The sequence below is a fragment of the Pithys albifrons genome, chromosome Z (genome assembly GCF_047495875.1).
Source record: "Pithys albifrons albifrons isolate INPA30051 chromosome Z, PitAlb_v1, whole genome shotgun sequence".
Taxonomy (NCBI): Eukaryota; Metazoa; Chordata; class Aves; order Passeriformes; family Thamnophilidae; genus Pithys; species Pithys albifrons.
The window spans coordinates 6,225,348-6,231,712 of record NC_092497.1 but is presented as its reverse complement, the minus strand read 5'-3'; the positions used below and the strand labels follow the sequence as shown (position 1 = coordinate 6,231,712).

Below are 6,365 nucleotides of genomic sequence, written 5' to 3'. Positions count from 1 at the left end.
TATGTGACGATGTTCAGGTCATACTGTTCTTTAACCATGGCTGGTTTAATTCTGCCTTGTGACCTCTCTCTCCATTTGTCAACTATCACTACCTTTTCATTGACAGCTAAAGCATCAAACCCATCAAGTATTTAACAATTCTTATTAATATCCATTATCTGCTTCTTTCCTCTCTGCTGCATGGCAGACTTAACATTTTCTTTTGTCCATGTTTCATTTCTTAGACTCTTGGAAAACTTTTCCTTTATCCATTTTACTTCCATTGCTAATAACACCTCGTTTTGTGCCTTTGTCTTCCTGACTTCTGCTCTTACATGTCCTTACTTTTCTCCTATAAGGGACCTACAGTCAGAGACTGGGAACCATTTTCGACTGTACTGTTTCACATTTGAATGGAATATTTAATATTTAATCAGCGAAGTTCTTCTTGTGGTTGTTAAATCAGTATTAAGTGATAGAGTGAGTATTCAGGGAATAGAAGGGTTCTCTGACTCACAGTCTCAGGTAAATTGCATTAGGACCAAAAGGCTTTTAAAAATAAAGATATTGGACTTAATTGAAGATTTTCATACTTTTTTCTGTTCTCTAAAGGTAGTTTTAATGTCATATTTTTTGGTCTTTGACAAATAACCAAGTAATTCTTTTTTTCATTGTTGTTAAAATAATGTAGTTGAAAATAACACCTGAATAAATACATTTTTTTTCATTCTCACCATTGTTAATTAGATTTTTTTACAGTTTCTGTTGAGATACCGAAACATTCAAAAATTGAGAATAAATATAATTTGGAGAGCTTTTGGCTGCCAAAAAAATGTTGTGATTTCAACTTCAGGGAGAGAGAAAATGCTATACATTTTTTAGGGCCAGACTGTTATATTTAAAATCCAAGTATTACTTCTCCCTCACTGTCCCCCTCACCCCTGCGAAAAGGGTTTGATTGTTGGTTTTGTTTCAGAAAAAAAAAAAAAAGAAGAAATTAGGAATTAAAAAAAACCAACAACAAATGAAACCTCACAAAACAAACAAAGAAACAAAACAAAAAAAACCCCTCCAAGCAAAACAGATTCCCAGAATTCAACAAGTAAATAAGTAATTTTTGCTTCAAAGTCCTGGCTTGAAGGCTTTTGAAAATCAAGAGCCATGAGTGCCACAACCTTTTCTTTTCAGACTACACAGACTATATTATTCTTTGGTTAGGAATCACTTAACCTGAGACAATGATACCTGCTTTTCCTTGATGTAATTCCACACCTCCTCAATCAAGCACAGAGGTATAAATAGCTGGGAGAAATGGATCATTTCCATTCTTGTGAAGGAGCCATGTTCAGCTTGTTTGTACCAATTCTTTGTGGTCTGACATATCATACTAGAGAAAATCAGTTTGTATTTTCTGATGGTTACTGAGATGGAAAGAGAAAAAGCTACTCATCCCTTTAGCAATACACACTGGTGACCATAACATCTCTCCTCTTAAAAGCCAAACCAACAGAGGTGGTAGTGAAAATCTCAGTACAAGGCTCTGTGGTTGCATTTCCAGGAGTGTAAACTTCCTCTTGGCTACATGGATGCTCACATAACACAGAACAAATTGTTTTCCTCTGTTGAATCTAGAAGTTTTTAGAGATGTTTCTGATGCAAGACTGGCAGATGAAACATATGGTTTTCAATGCCTAAAGTAAGGCAGCCGTTGCCACATATGGATTGGTGCACATATTCCACCAGATTTTTAGTAATGTTTAAATGCCTAAGGCTATAAATGCATGACCGTCTAAAAGTGTCTGAGCAGGTTAAGTATCCAACTTCTCTTAAAAGAAGTTAATCTAAAAATCTCTCAAAGCTTCTAATGGATTTTTTTAATCAATATGATACTAATTATATTTATATTATCACACACTGTAAAGGGGGGGTAATTTGTCCCTTGGGAAGGCTGACAGAAGAATGTAGCATCCCAAGATATTTACAAGAGAATAAAGTGAATAACAGTTTGTACTTTAAAAGTCAGAATACACTGCTTTATCTGAAGTTACCTCCAATTTTGAAGTTAAAAATTACACAACCATTCTGTATCTTCTGCATCAAATTGACTTTTTTATGTTCATCTCTGGATAAAAATCCATCAGTCTTGACATCATAAGCTAAGTTGACTTTGATTCTGTGTTAAGAGCAGGGCTGACTTTCAGGTTGGAGGGAAGAAGAGAACACCTTTCAAGGACAGAGTTACAATGTTCCTAATGTTGAAGCTGTGTTTTATGTTCTGTTCTCGTTGTCTTATCCTTTTGTTTTCCTCCTCTAGATCTGTTTGTACTTTGTTTTTCTTTCTCTCCCAGACAGTAAAAGAATTGTTAAGAATAAGAATTTCCTCCAGCAATACGTAAAGTTCTGGTGTGCTTGTCAAAATCTGTATGACCACTGATTATTGTCAAAGGGGGCAGGGAAGGTAAGGTTTGAAAGGTTTGGGAGCTAAAGGTTGGGAAAGTTTGGGAGAGGAAGGATTGGAATGGAAAGGAAGGTTTGGGAAGGGAAGAGAATAGTTAGGATAGCTTGGGATGGCTTGAGAAAGTACGGGAAAGAAAGGTTTGGGAAGTTTTCGGAAGCTTTGGGAAGCTTTGGGAAGGGAAGGTTTGTTTTCCATAATTTACTAGAAATAATGATAATTTAAAAGCTTAATAAAAGTAGGAATTTTATAGCAAAGATATATATATGATGAACTTCAGACTCACTTAAAGATAACTTTGCTTCAATATTAATGAACATTTATTCTTAAAAATTTTAGAAGTTCTGAATGTCAGAATGAATTGTTCTTTCTATACAGTTATGTTTGTTATTTATCTATGTTAATATAAACTCCATTTATTCGCCAGAATTCATCTGATTTTCTGCTATTGAATTTCTTCACTGATTGGCTTAATAGACCTCAGGACCCAATGACTTAATATAGGTGGGACTAGAAATCTTTGCATTTCTGTCCCTCTCCCCCCTTTCACATGACATTAGTGTAAATGTATCCATTTTCCCCCAAAGAAGTAATAGAGAAATAGTTTAAAAAAACCCAAATAAAAATCAGTGGAATTTGCTTGCAGAAACATGTAGATGTCCATTTTGTGGGAAAGATGATATTATTATTATTATTATTATTATTATTATTATTATTATTATTATTATTATTATTATTATTGCTTATGATTTATTATTATTATTGTTATTATATTTTAAGTTTTTCCTAGACTCATTTTGAAATTCTGTTTTTAGTGAGTGGGAATAAGATAGATCAAAACTGCTATCTGGCATATTCTTCATGTTGAAACTTTAAGTCACCTAGGTTGGAAACTGCAGTGAACCCTGTTGCTTGTCTCAAAAAATGAAAGCAGAAGAGATTTTATAGAATTTTTATTCCAGCTCTTTATTATCTTTCTCGTTTTACTTTTTGTCATTTCTACTGTGGTTTACCAACTGCTCTGAAAACTTTCAAGTTATACTCTGTCTCTCCACTGGAGCTTTACTTTAGTTGTGATATTAGTAGTCTGGTAGCCACTGGAGTTATTTTCCCTTTTTATATTCCCTTCATCCTGTCTATATTTGATATCTACTCCCTAACATCTCTTCATTTTAAACCACATTAACCACATGTCCGCATCTGTGGTTTTATTCATTTGGAGTATTTGGAATTATATCATTGTACTTTTTTTTTCATCACTGTTTTTTGTTTTTGCAGTTGTGTTTCATCAGCAAATTTCATCTTCTTTGTGCGTATTTTATGCCTACCATTGGGTTGCTGGCATATAAACAGATCACAACTGGTGCTTATAGTGATCCTATTATCACAAGGGGCACTTGAAAACCTTTGTGAGAAATAAAAAGAGTGGGTTCGTTGTGGGAGGTGTGGAAGGAAGGGATTTTGGTTGATTTGAACAGTTGAATTAAAAGGTTCTGTGTTAATTGCTTTTTGGAAAAGCGGAATGGCCCTTTAAGGGGGGGATTTCTCCACATGCAGGTTAGACAGGTGAATTTGGCGGGCAGTCTGTGAGGCAGCAGCCTCAGCAAGGGGGGCTGTTGTCAGGGCCTGCGGACAGTGGTAGGGCCTAATAGGGCGACTGGATGGGCCAATCAGCGTTGATGACGCAGCAAGAAATTACCCAAAGAAGGCAATGAAGAAGTGAAGTGATGGAGTAACCTCGAATCAGCGTGCACGGGACCATACATGGACTATGGAGGGATGGACTCCTGGAGGGGAGGGAAGAGGGTGTGGCGTGAAGGAAATAAATGGGGGTGACCTCCCCCTCCCCCGTGTGCTCCCCGGCGACTTCGCTGTGGCGAGGCACCCTGTGCCCTCAGTTTGGCCATTAAACCCTATTTTGCTTTGCTCCTTCAACTTGTCTCTCTAAAAATTCTTCGAGCCAAGATTTTTCTCACACCTTAGTTATCCCAAAATTGCGAACACAGCAGTTTTAACATCTTCCTAAAGAGTAAAAAAGCTTACTTTTAGGTTAACAAGCTTTCATTAAAATATCTATTATTGTCTTTTTTTTTTCTTCTCTCCCCCTTATTGCTAAGGTGTCCTTAGACTAAATAAAATAATACGCTGTTTTCTTTATAAAGGTGAGCTGAAAAACTAAAGTGGAAGAGGAGTTAAGTTTGATTTATGTGTTGTGTGTGCCCCACCAGCCAGTCTGTGGGGGAATTCATCATGTGGAAAAGATGTAGGTAGCCTTTTCTGAACTGAAGATTACTCTTTGTTGGATTTTGCAGCTCCTGATATGCTGGCATCAACTCAGAATACATCTGAGTTGTGTTGCAGATGCTTCAATATCAAGCTTCTAAACCAGGAGATGAGATTTTGTTGGATCATTTTTACTTTACAAGTGTCATCATGGGTACCTATAGAAGTTGGACATCAATATTTCAGCTCAGGGTCACATTAATTTACAAAGATGGCAGAGAGGAAATTGTTGAGAAGATTTGCTTGGGAAAGACAAGTTTAGGTTTGTATGTATGAGTGTGTATGTATATGAGAAGATAATAGATCCAATTTTCTTGATGCTTGTTCCTATAATCTTTCCACACATGCAATTGAGGAAATTTCAATGCAGTCCAACACAAAGCAGCTAAATTAGGGCCATAGAGAAGGGAGTAAATGCCAGAATTTCATAATTTTGCAATGTTTAACTTTGCAAGCTTGATGATCTTCTAATTTCCTATTGCATGAAATTTGTTGAACAACATCAAATAGCCTCAACAAATTACAAAACAAATAAAAAAGTCAACCTTTTCCCCCCAAATAAAATTACTTTGCTTCTTATATACACCTTGTGTTATTCTGTCAAGTTTAGTCAGTAAATTAACTACAGCCATGCCACCCTGACACAAAATCTCATCTGATCTCAGAGGCAAAGCAGGGTTGGACCCAGTTAGTACTTGGATGGGAGACCTCCTGGGAATATTGGGTGCTGCAGGTTCTAGTCCTGAGGACTTCACTGTCACTGTCCAAGCTCACTTGGGACTGGTAGATGAACCTTAGGAGTTAAAGGGTGGGGCCAGATGTGCACATGCTGTGCCTCACCTAGAAATTGCACTGCACAGGCTGGGAGGGCACACTCATGTGGGTAGAGCTCTTCCCAAATCTTCGTTAATGAAGCCTAGCTGTGAGTCAGTCAGTAAAGCGTGGGACTCTTAATCCCAGGGTCGTGGGTTTGAGCCCCACATTGGGCGCCAATTATCAGCAGATTGTAAAAAGCCCACTGATACAGTGGAGAGGTTCCTGCTTCCAGGAGCAAGGCTATGAAAGCAGCAAGTGGGGCTCCCTCGGATCAGGCCCCTTAGAAGCTTAGGTCGGCTCCTCCCGCTCTCGGCCTGGCGACCACCCCCGACAGAAGGAGTCCACACAAGCTGAGAGTCCACGAGGAAAAGCCAGTTTTAATGGCACGCGCTAGCTTATAAGGGGAGCATGGGAATTCCCCGGATTTGGGCGGGGAAAAGGGGCGAAGACGGGGAAGAGTAATGCACTTCATTGGGTGCATGCAAATGAAGGGAAGGAGGGAGGGGAGGAGCGGCAAAAGGACCAATAGGAGAATGTGGTGGGCGGGGAAATTCTACTGTAGGGCTTCCGGCACTCCGGTGCAGGGACAGACCCCTCCCGGGCTCCAGCGACGCCTTGTGGGCGGCCCCGCTGGCAACCGCCCCCATGGCCGGGGCGCGCCAGGACAGGGGGCTGCGACCCAGAGGGTTTTGTGGGAAGAGGAAACTTGGATAAGGAACGACTAAGGGAAAAATAACCCGGGTAGCCATATTAAGGGTATAACATTTAAACTGGGGAAGTGTCCAACCGAAAGCCCCCATGGTCCCGATTCAGTCACCGCATGTGCTCCCCG

At 39.2% G+C, this 6,365-nt stretch overlaps 1 pseudogene; it reads left to right on the top strand.

Moving 5' to 3' along the window:
- Positions 1-5,337: 5,337 nt before the first annotated feature.
- LOC139685128 (5S ribosomal RNA) lies at positions 5,338-5,453 on the top strand (annotated as a pseudogene).
- The last annotated feature ends 912 nt before the right edge of the window (positions 5,454-6,365 follow it).